Source organism: Callospermophilus lateralis, unplaced genomic scaffold (assembly GCF_048772815.1).
Source record: "Callospermophilus lateralis isolate mCalLat2 unplaced genomic scaffold, mCalLat2.hap1 Scaffold_79, whole genome shotgun sequence".
Lineage (NCBI taxonomy): Eukaryota > Metazoa > Chordata > Mammalia > Rodentia > Sciuridae > Callospermophilus > Callospermophilus lateralis.
This window is the reverse complement of record NW_027515935.1, coordinates 3,648,540-3,664,337: the sequence shown is the minus strand read 5'-3', so window position 1 is coordinate 3,664,337 and position 15,798 is coordinate 3,648,540. Positions and strand designations below refer to the sequence as shown.

At 35.7% G+C, this 15,798-nt stretch overlaps 1 long non-coding RNA gene across 1 annotated transcript in view; it reads left to right on the top strand.

The window, feature by feature from the left end:
- LOC143640931 (uncharacterized) overlaps window positions 1–15,798 on the top strand; it is a 103,949-nt gene that overhangs the window by 85,218 nt on the left and 2,933 nt on the right. Inside the window, exon 3 of the long non-coding RNA XR_013155198.1 lies at window positions 3,309–3,376. This is a non-coding gene — a long non-coding RNA (uncharacterized LOC143640931). The remainder of the gene's footprint in view (window positions 1–3,308; window positions 3,377–15,798) is intronic.

Below are 15,798 nucleotides of genomic sequence, written 5' to 3'. Positions count from 1 at the left end.
CTGGAGGTCCATTGGGAGCTTGGGAGTCCAAATACTTCCTCCTTTTTCTTCTCATATTAAATGACAAGTTGGAACCCTGAGTCAGTACTCACTGGCCTAACTCACTCAAAGGAAGCATTTCACTAGCACAAGCCACCATGGGGAACCAGGAGTCAGTGGACAAAAACTCAAAAACAGTATCTATTTCTCTCCTCCTTATTTCTCATCATGAATTTTTATTCTTTTTTCCCTACTTTTAAAAATATTTTAAACTTTCAATTTTGGAATGATTTTATACTTGCAGAGAGTTGAAAGCACATTACTGCAGTGTTCTCACATGTCCTCATCATGCATCACACAGCCATCCTCTTGTATTACTCTGTCCATTGGTCAAAACAAAGAACCTAGCTTTGGTATTTTGCCACTAATAAGACCACAGAATTCGTTTGCTTCCACTAGGTTTTTGACTATCCTCTTTCTTCCCAGGATTTAATCCAGCACACCACATGTATTCATTTTCTTGAATGTCTCCTCATTTTCTTTTCTCTACCTCTCTCTCTGCTTTCTCTCTTCCTTCAGTTGACTCTCTATTGTCTCTCAATTTCAGCATCCTTTACTTTATTATCACATTTTCCTCAACATGTTTCTTCTGAACTCTTGCAGCCCAGCTCTGCTCCTCTGTGCTCCACTGTAACTGTTTATTCACTCATGAAAGTCACTGTTTCAGAACAGTTTTAGGGCTACAGAAGAGACTGTGAGGAGTGCAGAGTTCCCATGCACTTCACAGCTAGTTCCTCTGGTGTGAACATCTTTCATTAGAATGCTATGTTAGTTACAGTGAAGGAAACATTGGTGAATTTTGTGCTTGATTCATGTGACCTTAGCTTTGACCTAAGAATCTTTTTTATTTCACAAATCACTGTCTTGTTACCATCTTAGGGTCAGTCACTGCATCTCCTGGTCCCCTCTTCGTTGTGACACTTTCTTGGACTTTCCCTCTTTGGGATGATCTTGGCGGTTTTGAAGAGTACCAGACAGTTATTTTGTGCAATATCCTTTATTTTGGTATTTCATGCTTTATCTCATGATTATAATGGAGATAAAGACAGTAGGAATAAAGTGCAATTTTAACTACATCCTATCAAATGCACACACTATAGCACCACTTTCAATTATTTTTAGTTTTTTAAAAAATTTGTTCTTATTTGTTATACATGACAGTAGAATGCATTTTGACATCTGGTTGTACATGGTGTAGAATTACAATGGTCTGCAATCATATATGCACATAGCAAAGTAATGTCGGATTTATTCTACTATCTCTCCTATCTCCCATCCCCCCTTCCCTTAATTCCACTTTGTCTAATTCAAAGTACTTCTATTCTTCCCTACTGTTCCCCTAATTGTGAGTTAGCATTCATATATTGAAAGAGCATTTGGCCTTCAGTTTTGGAGGGTTGGCTGATTTCACTTAGCATGAGAGTCTCCAGTTCCATTCATTTACTAGCAAATGCCATAATTTCATTTCTCTTTAGGGTTGAGTAGTATTCCATTGTGTATATATACCACATTTTTTTATCCATTTATCTGTTGAAGGGCACCTAGGCTGGTTCCATTGCTTAGCTATTGTGAATTGATCTCAATCACATGACTGGGGTAGTAGTTTTCAGGTTTATACATTGTAAAGTTATGTTCCTACTTCCTTTTATGTATTCAATGGAAAGATGTCTCTAATAGTATTTATACATAAGGAATGGGTTGTATTTACATGGATAATTTGTACTCATTCTACACAAGGGTTGTGTCTACTCCCTATTTGTTAAATTATTTAATCTTTATATCAATGTTGATCATGAATTTTTTTAATACCTTGAGTAATAAACTGATACTACTTGATTTTGTTGCTAGAGTTCTTAGGTCCTTTTGACATATGTCATTTAATTTGCAGATTTTTTTCTTCCATTTTTTAAAAATTTCTGGAACTATAGTACTCCAGGACTATTTTATATATTTTCTGCCTCAATCCTAGAATGAAACATTTCTCTAAGAATCTCAATTGTTTTTCTTTTTCTTTATTTTCTTCTTCCCTTCTCTTCTTTCCCCCATTTCCTTCTTTCCTTCCTAGAGGGGTATTGGAAGTCAAGTTCATACAATTATCAATCATTTTTGAAAATATCTCTTGGATTTATTCCTTCCATAGCAATATCAATGCTCATAGTCCAATATATACTATATGCTAACTTTGATAGTTTTTTGCTGAAAGCTACTAGAATATTGCATGATATTTTTAAACATTCCCCTGAGTATTTTATATATGAAATAAAACACATTGCATTTATGAACAGTGCTAGATTTTTCCACATGCATTCAAGAGTATGCATTACTTGGTTCTGCTATGCTTTCTGAATATGACTTCCTATCTTTTTAAACACTCTACCTGCTTTTTGATCTGCCTTTTTTGTAGCATCTCACAAGTGAAACACCCATTCCTATTTCTGTGCTTTTGTTTGGGCATTTTCCCTATGTAGGATTTTCTTACTCTCAGATGTAACTCTAGGTTCATCTTTATGTATTAATTGCCAGATTTTATTAGAGTAACTCCACATAACATAAATATCAGCAGATTGTAAATTGAAATCAAAACACCTCAATACATGTGCCCAAACATAAGTGAGTGAATTTATACTCCTTACTGGAGAGTCTCCACCCTGTTATTCCAGTTGTTTTCTCTCCCCACTAGGATTCTCCCTAACTATGAACACAGTCAGCACCATGGACATCTTCCTGAGAATGTTTCAGCCTGTGATCAGGACTGTTGCCAAGCATTGCCCTCTGCAATTGAGGGTCAAGCTCCTTTCTCCAGAATGGACTGCGAGAATGATACTATAGATGGGTCACTTGTTTTTGTGGTGTTATCATTTATATATTGCCTGAGATGAAAAGTCTGATAGAGTGAAATGAAGAACAATGTAAGGTTTCCATATTAGTCAAATCCAATTGGTAAGGAATTTAATTAAGATCACATAATGATGGCTCACTTATGATGGAACTTACGACAGAGGTATGAGCCGGCTTCACGGGAGTGACAATAGTGCAGGAGTGAGGACCAGCAGGCTCTTTCCACCCTGAGGGTCAGAGAGACAAGAGGATGAAGAGAACCACATTGGGCAGAGAGCCTTGAATGGAGCAGTGGCTTTGGTAGTTATAGGTAACATGAGGAAGGCTCTCAGGGAGGGAACCAGTGGGGCAAAAAGTGATGATTCCAGAATGGAGAAACAAGAGATGGGCATAACTGAAGACCTCACACCTCTCTTCTCTGATTGTTTTAGGGGTCTTCATCCACTGGCCCCCATGGAAGTGACAGGACATCGTTGATCTGATGATACAACCCATGCAGGTGAGCCCCAGAGACACAAAACAGGATGAAAAAGGGTACAGAACGAGTCTAGGGTAGATAATGGAAATTTTAGGCCCTTTTAAGTTTAGCTCCTAATTCATGTCTGTCATACGTTGATGAATTAGATACTTCTCTCTTAATTTTAGTGTCAAATGTCACAATTAGAAGCATGAGGGTGTCATTAAATGCTGAATTTCATTTTGATACACTTTGAAGTTGAGATAAAATGAAAATATCATTTCATAAAAACAATAAGGCCTTCTACTTGCATTATGCTTTATGGTTCTAAGTGCTTTTGCATATGTGGTCTCATTTAGAAGACACTAAAAAACCAATAAATCGTAGCCATCGGTCCCATGCTATATTCTGGATGCTCTTCTGAAGAAATTAATTCCAATTACCTTAGTAAGATGGTGTATCTTATAGATAAGAAAATAAGACACAGTGAGGTTATCTAAGTTGCCAAAGAGTAGAACTTGGATTTAAAGACAGGATCTACCCTCAAAACCAACCCATGTGATGTTTTTGACATGTGCAATTAAAATGGAAAGCTTAAGTGTATCAATAGCTATTTTTCATAAGAAAAAAAGAAACAAAGGATTTGGGAAGAGAATGTTAAATTCTTTGAATTCTTTAGGGTAAAGAATTTAGCAAAAAGAAAATGATTTGTAAGTTCAGACCATTTTTGCTATGGTAGCCATGATGTAGTCACATTTCAAGTTCCTGTTAGAGCTGATGCATACATGTGTTTATATGTGTATCAAATAAAGATGTGACACACAAAAGCATAAATACACATATTTGGGTTTCTATTTAATGTACACACAAAAAATAATCAAATTCACTCCACTTAGATAAATGCTATCAGGTGTCAACAGCAGATCTCCTCTTGGAATTGCTCCAGATTCCCTGTGCTGAGCAGTGGCCCTCACGTCACTCATATGGTAAGGAGTCTATACCTCTTCTTGCTTTCCTCAGAGAGTCAGAGGTAGCACTGCCACACAGCTGTCCAGAGCTACAGCATCTATGAGGTTCTCCTGCAGTGTGCATTGTGTTTCAATATTCCATGTCAGCAACATACTTTCAACCATTTTTGTCAGGGCTCCTGTTGCTCTGATGTTCCTTTTCTTCAGCCTGAGTAGGACAGCTTGGATTTGTGTTTGGTACATATGCTCTTTACTTATTAATATTCTTTGTTATTTCTAGCCCTTAAGATTCACATTCCTTAAGATGTACATGAATCTTGGGCCACTATAACCTTGGTGTATTTTTTTTATTCCCTTAATTTAACACAACCCAACTCAATTTTTTAAAATGCAATCTATTTTGATTTCTTTCCTTGATTCATCTACATCAAAATATTCATATCATATTGCCTTATATTGAAAATAGGTATTTATTCTGTACAATGAAATCCCAATCCTTATGTCAAGTAGTAGACATTATTCAACTATACTATCTTCTCTTACCAAACTTAATGTAGGTTTCTGTGCTTTCTCTATATTGGCTTTTCCTTAGCAACCCAAATAAGATCTTCTTTCATGTGATGAACAACTATTCACCTTCCTTGACTAATTTCCCCTTGACATTTTGATCAAATTTTAAGCATTATTGTCTAGAGATCATTTCCATTAAATTGTGGATTTAAATATTGAAATATCTCTTTATAACACCACAATTAATATTTAGCAGTCACTTTAGTGTCTCAAATTAACTAACTTATGCATTCATGTAATCTTCTTCTCCTCCTTAGCTCCCCTGGACAGGGAGCCCCATGGGACCAGGATCACATTCCTTTGGTTCATCATGTCAGGGTGGCACTGAGCACAGGATCAGGTTCAGCACTTCGGAGACACTATAAGAAATCTCTGAGAGACTGAATGAATTTTGCTCATCAACTAATTCTGTTATTATGGAAGGTAAAATGTTTTGGATTTTTTGGAATGCCTAGAGCATTTTAATTTGTTTAATGAATCTTCATCCAATTCCTTTTCTCCCTTTCTTCCTTTCCTCAAATCTTCAGGGCTTCTTGGACTCCAATTTGGGGTACTGAATATTTTTTTTACCTGTTTTAGACAAAATTCCCTATGAGGGCTGGCTTCTGTGACAACTTCTTTACTTGGGGGCCAGATACTTTTTTTTATTTTTTTTTTGGTAAGGGGATTGAACTCAGGAGCACTTGACCACTGAGCCACATCCCTACACTGTATTTATTCTCATCTGTGTTCTGCCATGTGTACACTTTCTCTGTGAGTTTCTCAGGTTTGCTTTATGATTCTGGACTTAGATGTATATATTATTCAAATCTCTCAGCAATTTGTGTTTTTGCCCTGTCACTCATTTTCTGATATTTGTAAAATGAATTCTGCTCAGATTTGCCTATTGAGCATACTTGCTTCTTTCCTCCCTCCTTTCTTCCTTCCATCTTTTCTCCTCACCTCTCTTCCTTGGTCTTTTTCTTTTTTGTTTTGTTTCTTTGTTTATTCTTTTTCTTGTGTTTAATTTGGAGACTTTGTGCATCACCATCCCCGCTGTAACCACCCAGCTTCATTTCTTGCTTAATAAACTGGGCAACTCTTTCATAATTACACAACTTGGAAGTATTTCCTGTTAATTGGAATGTGTATAAACTCATGCCCACAAAATCTAAATTGCCTTTTCTCCCTAAGGACCACCTTTCCTCTAACAAACGCAGGTAAGAGTGTCCTATTATCTTCTGTGCACTGAAGACTTAGGGAAATTATGCAAGATTTATTTTTTATTCCCTGTTCTAGACATAATTCCCCGATGTGGGCTGGCTTCTATGATTGCTTCTATGTTTGGTGGTCAGATTTGATCTCTATCTCCCTTTCCATTTGACTGTATTTTAGAGCTTTCTTTAACTTTTTACTCCCAAATCTTAGATTAACTGTGTTTGTTCCTTGGTACCCAATTTGTTATCTCCAAATGCTAGCCACATCAGAGTCCTGGATTAGAACCCCAAGTCTCCTGCTTGAAAAAGTTAAGTGTTCACACCAATGACACAGCAGTCTGTCTTATCTGATATTGTATGTAAAAAGTCAACAAGTCCATATAGATGAAACCTATGAAAGTTGGGGGGGAATGGTGAAACAAAAGATTAATTCTGCATGATGCTAATCTTTGAGTGTTAGAATTAGGTTTAGGAAATTTTCTCTGTGATTAACTAGATAACAGTTTTGAACTGGTATGAAATCATTCCCTCAGGTGAAGATATATCTGTATAATCTCTGTAGAATATATATCAGTTTCTAAAATAATACATATTCCACAAAAATTGTATTGATTTGAAGACCTGACCCAAGAGGAAATTGATCATTTACTAGAATCGGCCAACTTGCCTCAAGCATGGGTACAATGGAGGCCATGCATCATATACACAAATATCTAAAGATTGAAATAAAACTAGCAATCTATTCTCCCACAATTATGTGGAAGGGCCAACTCAAATTTATTGTTTTATTTCTTGTACTAACATGCAGGAACATGTGGACCTCATCCTGACTCTTTACCCTGGCCTACCTGTTTTTTCTCTGAATATTGTTCTGTGATACATTGTAGAAGACCTTCTTTATACCCTGTGTGGACACAAAACTCATGGGTCCATGTTCTCTCCTATCCTGTGCCATAGCATGTTGCATCCAGATGTGAATACATCTGTGATTCTCCTTTAGAGACCTTGGGTGCAGGATATGCAAGTCCCGTTGCAGATCTGGGGTGTCTGGGAAGTCTGGGAAGTTCCCATATGGTCTAGAAAAGACCAGGTAAGTGTAATCACATTGACTCACAAATACCTTACCCTGCTTTAAGGGAAATTGCCAGGAGAGGATTCAAGTTAGAGCCAAGATGCCTCAAATTCACAGATCAAGGCAGGAACTAAGACTCTTCCTCAGCCTAAGTCGGGTCCAGTATTAGAGTTTATTAAGAATTTATATTTTGCATGTAAACCAAGTCAGTGCTTCAGAGTAGGTATAATGATTTCTTTCCATTTTATTTTTTTTTTACTTTTTCAAATTCAGATTATCATTGTCACCTGAAGGGAGAAGGTGAATTTGTACTAATGATGTCTCTTTTTTTAACTGAGAAAGGAAAAATAACATTCAATTTGGTTTTTTAATGTTTTATTTTTCCATTTTTAAAAACTCTTTTTAAACAGCTTTATTGAGCTATAATTGATACACAAATCTGCACACACATAATGTACACAATTATGAGTTTGTACATACACATAAATCCATAGAAACATCATAATCAAGGTATAAGCATTTTCATCACATCCATAAAATTTTTTGTGCCTCATTTTTAATTTTTTTTCCTGTGTGATTAGATTACTTAACATGCAATCTAAGCTCTTAAGAAGAGTTTTAATAGCATAACACAGTATCGTTAAGAATAGTGTTTTAGTCAGCTGTTTTACTGCTGGGACTGAAAGATCTGACCAGAACAATTTTAGGGGAGGAAAAGTTCATTTGAGAGCTCATAGTTTTAGAGGTCTTAATCCATAGAAGACTGGTTCCACTCCTCAGGGCTCGAGGAGAGGCAGAACATCATGGAGGAAGAGTGTGGCAGAGGAAATTGTCTCACATGATAATCAGAAAACACAAAGAGAATTCTCCACTTGCCAGAATCAAATATATAGCCCAAATACACACTTTGGATTCCCACCTCTTCCAGCCACACCTACCAGTTTAGTTACCACTCAGTTAATCCCTGTCAAGGGATTAATCACTGACTGGGTTAGGATTCTCACAATCCAATCATTTGTCTTCTGAACCTTCTTCCATTGTCTCACATGTGAGCTTTTGGGTGACACCTCACATCCAAACCATAACATGTAGGTACTAGATTATATAGCAGATTCTTAAAAGCTGCAAAATCCAAATATTCTCAGGACTGGCCTAAGAACTGGCTTCTGGGCGATCACTTGTGAATCTTTGGAATATCATGGCTCATAAGAATGTCTTTGTGTACCAGATCTTGGGCCATGATAGATAGGTCATGCTAACTATGTGGTTTATTGTAATTGTCCATTTTTGTACATATGCCTGGAGTTTTGGGGTGTCTCAAGCATGGGTACAATGGAGGCCATGTACCATGAGCCATTCTCTATCAGTTTGCCTCCTTAGGGAGGCAAGTTGAGCAGTTGAGGTGAGTCACACAGGGATTGCATACGTAGGGTACCTGCCCTGAGATAAAGCCTGCGACTCAGGGCTGGGATGAGCTTCCTCTGTTATCACAGACTGTCAGTGGAGAGCTCAGTTCTAACTTGTGTCTTCCCTGACAACACAACTGGGACCTCATGGCTGGTTTCTTCTGCATTCCTCCCTAGAAACCTGTTTCCTTTGCTGACTTTGATTAATATACTCTTGCTGTAATAACCTGTCATCATGCGTACAACAGCTTTCAGAGTCCTATAAACCTTTCCTGTGAATCATCAAAACAGAGGGTGGACTTGGGGACCCTCACATTGGAAAACAAGACTTAATGAGATTTTTGTAAAATCCTGAGTTAAAGAGCTAAGCTCTTCTTTCTAGTTATCAATGTTTCTCTCAAGAATTGCTATTTTAATATGTTATGTGCTATTATGTTCTATTTTCATATAGTGTTCGCTGGCTATAAGACAAATAATGGAATGTAGAACTAGTACTTGACCAAATGCTTCCAGAACATTGTGTAATAATATGAGAACCAAGACACACAAGAGAGCAAAGTGACTTGGAATTTGACATTGTTCATAAAACACAAAGAGACAATCGATAGTTTATACAGTTTCTCAGAAAGCAGTTTATTGCACACTACATTTGCATAAATTGTTTTTTGTTAATCCCCACTTTTGCTACCTCTGGATGTGTCCCTTATCTCTTTATGGGGTTGAGTTGGCAAGATGTGAGTTACAGTGACAAAACAAACATGATAAATTTCTGCTGCCCTGTGAAATTTGTTCAGTGTAGAGTTCTTTTGCTGTTTAGAATCTTAATGTTATGCTCAAGCAGCCCTTTTCATCTATCAGATAGCATGCTGCCATCTGTGGAAGTGCCACTGTACTAAGATTTATGTGTTACTATTTAAGGAATTTAAGTTTGGCAACTCCATGCTGTTCATTTTGTCAAACAATAATATGCTAATTAACCTCCTTGGCCTAAATTATGCAGTACTTGAAGATGTTCAGCCAACCCAATTGCTCAACTGGCTGAGCATTCCTGACCCTACAGTTTGGCATATAAGGAGCTGTGAATCAGAAAACAAATAGTTATTGGAATGTTCCACTTCATCATTTGAAAGGGAATTTATTATGTTCAGTTTAGGAGAAGAATTTATATTTCATTTGGTTTGTTATGATTATACCAATATTGCACAATTACTGTGCATTGTTAGGGAGAAAACCTTTACTTTCCTTCCCAGAATCATTTGTATTTTGTAGTTCACTGAAACACTAATACAGAAATATAGATATTCACATTTATTACAGCTTGCACTTAGGACTTGAAATTCAAGATCTATATGTGGGCTTCAGAGTACATGAGTGCTTGGAAAGTATATTTCAAAGAATTATGAGTTTATGGTATCTTACTGGAAAAATTTCTCTTTTAAGACTGCCAAAATGGATTCTTACACCTACAATAAAATTTAAGATATAGTTGTTGGATATTCAAAATATCAGTCTTTTTAAAAATAAGTTTCTGCTGAGTGTGGTTGTACACATCTGTAATCCCAGTGACCTGGGAGGCTGAGGCAGGAGGATTGTGAATTTAAAGCCTTAGCAACTAAGTGAGACCCTGTCTCAAAATTACAGAAAGTGAGAACAAGGCAGAAAAAACAGGACAGAGGGAGAATCTAACAGAAAACAATGTATCTTCATTGAAATACATTGAAGATATCCATTAATGATGTTGTGTACCATATTTCTAGATAGGAAAAAAGTCCAACTATCCAAATCAGGAACTTGCAAGTAAACTCCAGCATGTTATGAGTATTTGATAAGTGGGTTCTACAATTCAGGATGAAGAGTAGAGATCAAGTTATTCATGAATAAAAACTAGGTACTTTCTGTACCAGATATCAAAGTGTGTCTTAGAGCATGGTAATTGAATGTGACATTTGGTACATAGATACATAAAGACACTATCCAGGTCATGTATTACTCAGAACCCAAACAGATCTCTACATCTATGAAATGTTGAACCAAGGCAGATGAGTAGTGTTAGGACAGGTCAGTAAGTGGGCTCCTGAGGTGGGTGTCTGTCTACAGAAGAGAAAATAGAAAGCTTCCCTGTATCCAACTATACATCAAAGTCAATTCCAGATAGGTAACTCAAGTACAGACAAAAAGCCATAAAGCTTTCAGAAGAAAATATGAATCTCCTTATGACTTTTGATTAAGTAAACATTTGTTAAGGTGGTATTCAAGTAAATAGAATAGATTAAAAATTCTAGCAAATAGAGTCTGTAAATAGAACAAGCTGAATATTTTATTTACACTCAAATCATCATAAAGAAAATTATAAATATAGGCCACACATTTAGTGAGGGCATTAGCAATACACATGAGTAGTAAAAGGTAAAGAATACATTTGAAACAAATCAATAACTTATGAATACAAGTTGCTAGATTGATGTACCAAAGCAAAAAATGAAATTTAAAAATGGAAACAAGAAACTCAACTTCATAGTGATCACCAACTAAAAATCACACTAACAAGAGCCATATTATTAACCGTAGAAGAACATTCAAGTTTAAAAGTCTGAAAATATCAAGTGTGAATATATAGCTCAATGGCACAACTACTTTGGCACACAAGTTGTTATTTTTGTATTACATTAAACATGTATATACATATGAGTTAAGATTTATAATATTGTAGCTTATATTTCTTTGACAATGACATTAAAATTTTCTTGAAAACCTTTAGAATACACTGATTCATCAAAGTAAATCCATATTGATACATATGTACAATAGGCATATATATCAACACAAAATAATTTTGAAAATGAAGTGTTAAATATATCCTAGTTTAGAATCCTCAGAAAATAGAATGCATTTCTGAGATCTGTGCTTAGATTTATTTGACAGTGTGCTTGGAAACAATATCTGTGAGCAACAAGGAAGGAGATTTAGAAATAAAGAAGTTGACCATGGTGGATTTGTACCAGGGGCCTCAGCCAATCCACTGTGGCTGTTTAACAGTCAGATAGCCTTGGTCAAACCCTGACCCTGTCACTCAATATGGTCATTATATAATCAAGTTGCTTCCAGAATCCCACCTGACCTCCTTTGTTTAAGAATCTCTTTATCCCTTTTGCTAGCATAACCAAGTTCTGTAAATTCTGTAATAGCATATTTTACCATTAGCCCTGACCTACAGGGTGAATAGAAAGTCCTCTAGGTTTTATGATGAGTTTTCTTGTGTTAGAATTTCCAAATTCCTGAGGTTTCTTTCTTTCTTTTTTCTTTTTTAATCTCTTTCTCTACTGTTGGCCATGGAAGTTCTGGATGCCTGCTCTTAATTTTAATCAATGTTTAAACTTTTTGTTCCCATCTGAAAACATAGTAACGCTCTGTTCTGTGATGTTCCTTTACTAGAGCATTTAATCCCACATAATGGGAGAGTGCTTCCATTTCAATGAATTCCAGCCCTTTGTCCCATCTCTCTTATTTCAGGACCTAAAGGATCCCTTCCTACTCTCCCAACTCATACTGGGACATGTCAACCAGGTCTTAGAAGCCCTTTGAGTGTAAGGTCCTTTTCCTTTCATAGCAGACTGAGCCATTATATGGATGGATCATGTCATGATTTAACCCTAAATAATGGTCTGGTAATCAGGAGGGAGAAGAGTATTTTGTAGGGGGTATATATGCTTGGGAAGTAGGAGAATCAGTAAGACATTTAGAAACAATGGAGTACTTGCCTCCAACAAGGATGAGTGAGCTGCTTATCAGGCTCATACCATTCAGGAGAATCTGAGATTTGAGACACTATGGTCTTGGAACCATATTTGAGGGTCTGAGCTAGGTAGCATCTGGTAGCTGCAAGAGTTGGTACATCATTTCTGAAGAGGAGACTAGGTAGTGATCCATAATATCTACTACAAACTAAAAGATATAAGCTGAAAATTATAAACTATAAACAATGCTTTAGAAGTTTGATAAAAGGTAAGAAAGCAAGTCACCACCTATGTATGAATGTATACACATCCATCACCCATAGATTTGCATTTGTGGAAAAACTGTAAAGGTAAGGGAGTAATTTGCAGAAAGTCACTACTGCATTTAACTGAGTGAAGGGAGAGATTGATTATCAGAAAGTGCATTTCATTTGTTTTTTAATATATAAGCTTAAATTTTAAATTTATACCATATTGTTGTTCTTTTAAAGAAGAGGATAATGAAAGTATATGCAAATTATTACTTTTTTAATATTTAAAACTGAAATAAACCAAAGGTGTGAAGTGAGTATTAAAGGTGTTAAAAAAAGGGTTCCAGGTACCTGATGTGATGGTCAGATCCTCCAATGCTTATGGCATCTTTCACTGAGCTCTGGGTGCTGGCGCTTTGATCAATGCTTTCTCCCCGTGGAAGAAATTTTAAATTCAGCTAAAGCAGGAAACATTCTGTTTAGATATTTCCTTCAAACATTTTGTTTGGAAAATTCTGTTTTTTAGAAAAGGGTTTGACTCATAACATGAAGTGGTAGAGTCAGGGGAAACAGAAAAATCAGAATAAAAAGATAGTCATTTGTTATGTGGAAATTTCAAATCAAATACCCAAGGTAGAATTGATTCATTTAAGAAATAATATATTTGCTGTCATTAGAAATGGGTAAAAAGAATTTTTACCACTTTACCACGTGAATATTGTAGAGGGGATTTAAGAACCAGAGGAGTTAGTTATTTCATTTACATGACAGACATTGACCAAGCATCGTGAAAGTGTGTACTGGGGATAGAATGGTAAATATGAAAGATACAGGTCCCGACTAATAGTAGCAAAAATCTAGTTTTCATAGTTTAAGAGCCAGAATGAATTTATTTAAATAAAATTTATATCAAGCCACCAGATAAATGCAAAATAATTGAAGTGGAGGCAATGGGATGTTAACTCCTTCCTCCATCATTTTCTTCTGGCAAAACCTGCACATGAATGTGAACACACATGATGCCTACAACATTATTGCAAAAATTAGGGATTAAAAAATCTCTGTTTGAAATAAAGCAATCTATAGTACTTAAGATGCTCTTTTTGAGACTCTTCTGTCTTTTAAAACTAAATTTACTTTCATGGATACATAAAAATGTAAAAATTGCATTTATCGGTACCATGTGATGTTTCCATACATGAATACACTGGGTAGTGATTAAACCATGTTAAATGTATATGTCTCCTCAAAATTTCATCATTTCTTTATTTTTTTAAAGAGAGAGTGAGAGAGAGAGAGAGTGGGAGAGAGAGGGAGAGAGAGAGAGAGAGAGAGAGAGAGAGAGAGAGAGAGAGAGAGAGAATTTTAATATTTTTTTAAGTATTTGGCTGATACAACATCTTTGTTTGTATGTGGTGCTGAGGATCGAACCCCAGGACACACGCATGCCAGGTGAGCGCGCTACCGCTTGAGCCACATTCCCAGCCCCTTCATCATTTCTTTATGGTGAAAACTTATAAAATGCTTTTTTCTAGTCTGTGGTCACCCTACTGTACATCAGCAACCAGAACTTCTTACTCCTATTTAACTGTAACGTGGCTCTCATTGATAAATTTTCCACATCTGCCCTTTCCCCCTACTGTCCCCAACCTCTGGTGACCACCATTGAACTCCAATTTCTATGAGATCAAATATTTTACATTCCACATGAGTGAGATCATGCAGTACTTACATGTCTTTTTGTACTTGTCTTATCTCTCTTAATATAATAATCTCTAGTTCTATCCATGTTGTCACATGATAGGGACTTCTTGGTTTATATGCCATATTTTCTTTAATCACTCATCAGTTGACAGACACTTAGGTTGATTCCATTTCTGGGTGATTGTGAATAAAGCTACAATAAACACAGTGCAGATGACTCTGACATACTGATTTTATTGCCTTTGGTACATACCTAATTGTGGGGTTGCTAGTTCACATGCTGCTTCTATTTTTAATTTTGTGAGGAACCTCCAAGCTGTTTTCCAGAATAGTTGTACTAATTTACATTTCTATCACTGTGCAGGGGTTTCCTTTTCTCTCATACTGTGTAGCACTTGTTATCTTTTGGTTTTTTGTATAGAGCCACTCTTACTGAAGTGAGATGGTGTCTCATTGTGGATTTGACTCAACTTTCCCATATGACTGGTGATGTGGAGCATTTTTTCATATTCCTATTGACATTTGAATGCCTTCTTTTGAGCAATATCTGCTTAGTTCTATTTTCCAGTTTTTAAGTGGGATATTATTATGACTTTTTAAATGAGTTTTTGGAGTTCTTTATATATTCTGGATATTAAGTTCTCATCAGATTTATAGTTTGCAAATATTTCCTCCTGTTGTGTATGTTGTAACTTTACCTAGTGGACTCTTTTCTTTACTGTGCAGTAATCTCTTAGTTTGATATACTCCCATTTGTCTATTTTGGCTTTTATTTCCTATGTTTTTTGTGGTCTTGTTCAAAGAAATATTTGCTGATTGCAATGTCCTGAAACATTTCCCATTTTCTTCTAGTAGTTTCATAGCATCAGGTCTTATGTTTAAGTCTTTAATAACATTTTGAGGAGATTTCCATAATTGGTTAAAGATGGGGTCTAATATCATTTTTCTGCATATGAACATGCAATTTTACTACCAGCATTTTCTGAAAAGATTGTCTTTTCTCTAATACATGTTTGTAGCACCTTTGTAAATATCAGTTGACTTAGGTGTGTGGGTTGACTTCCAGGCTCTCTATTTTGTTCTGTTGATGTATGTGTTTGTTTTTATATTCATACTTTGTTGTTTGATTACCACAGTTTTGTAGTATACTCTGAAGTCAGGAAATACAATATCTCTTATTCTGTTATTTATTTATTTTCATTCAAGATGGTTGAATGGTTTGTGGTTCCATATAAAGTTAACATTGTGTTTTTCTGCTTTTATGAAAAATATAATTAATATTTTGATAAGAATTGCATTGAATATGAATACATAGTTTTTTTGGGGTGATAAGCACACTGTAACAGATTTGATTATTCTAATTCATGAATATAAAATGTTTTTCCATACTTTTGTGTTCTTTTCAGTCTTTTAAATCAGTGATTTGTAGTTTTTATTTTAGAGAATTTTCACCAGTTTGTTAAATTTACTCTTCATGTTTTATTTTACTTTTTGTAACTATTGTAAATGGTACTGCTTTTTAGGTTTCTATTGCAGATAATTTGCTGTTCAAATGTAGCAATG